This window comes from Leucopleurus acutus (assembly GCF_964270905.1).
Source record: "Leucopleurus acutus genome assembly, chromosome: 3".
Lineage (NCBI taxonomy): Eukaryota > Metazoa > Chordata > Mammalia > Artiodactyla > Delphinidae > Leucopleurus > Leucopleurus acutus.
In genome coordinates, this window is record NC_139145.1 from 109,035,237 (window position 1) to 109,036,198 (window position 962).

The 962-nt window shown below is 44.2% G+C and overlaps 1 pseudogene across 1 annotated transcript; it reads right to left on the minus strand.

The window, feature by feature from the left end:
• Positions 1–327: 327 nt before the first annotated feature.
• On the minus strand, positions 328–629 carry LOC309959322 (non-histone chromosomal protein HMG-14-like; annotated as a pseudogene). Its single transcript has one exon. The product of its transcript is annotated as a non-histone chromosomal protein HMG-14-like (transcript).
• Between the last annotated feature and the right edge of the window lie 333 nt (positions 630–962).

Consider the following 962-nt stretch of genomic DNA (forward strand, 5'->3'; position numbering starts at 1 on the left):
CCATTTAGTATGCTTTGTTTTATAGGATATAAAAGCTACCCCCCCTTCTATGGAATCTTAAGCTGACACCGAAGACAATCAACGCCTCCTATATTCAATATCCCACTATTTTCTGTTTGTACCAACAAATAAACAACTAGCAAATGATTTCACCTCTTAAAAAAAGCATTTACACTTAACAAATGGGATGAGGTGGAATACCCTCCTTTTTAAAAATGTTTCTAGAGCTACTATAAAACTTGGATTTACAAAATAGTTTGTAAAAATATTCCTCTGGATTATACAAGAAGGGAGACAGGGACCACTGATAGGACCGGGTGTGTGGTATTAATCAGACTTGGCTTCTTTCTCTCCTGCTTCATCAGAGGCTGGGCTCTCCTCCTTTTTAGTTTCTCCGTTTTCTGCAAATAGGTCTTAAGTCTGTTGGTTAGCCACTTCGGCCTGTTTTCCCTTTGCTCCCCTTTTCCCTTTTGTTTGCACTTTTTTGTCTGAAGATTTATGCTTTCCTGCCGCCTTTTTTGGCTTCTTTTCCACTTTTGCGGGAGCCTGTTTAGCTGGCAACCTCGCGGATCTCCTTTTGGGCTCTCTTTCACCGCGCCCTTGACAGAGCTGACCTTGCTCTTGAGCATCCTGGTGGCTGGGCAGGCGCTAAGCGAGTGCCTGCTGGCGTCGGTGCTCCGAGAACATTCTCGAAGCTGGGCTGCCTGGCCGCTGCCGCTCCTCGCGCCGCACGAGCTGCTGGGACCCTACATGTTGTTCTTATTAAGTGATCAAACATATGTTCATTACCTATAGATTTCAGGAAATATTTCAGGATTTAGCCAAATGTCATGCTTTCCATAATGCCTTTTCCCGTGACAATCCAAGCAACATATTGAGTTCTGGTCCCCAACAAAGTCCACTGACAGCCTTTCACATAATGGAACTTTTGTACCCTTTTCTGCTCATCAGTGTCAGTAAAG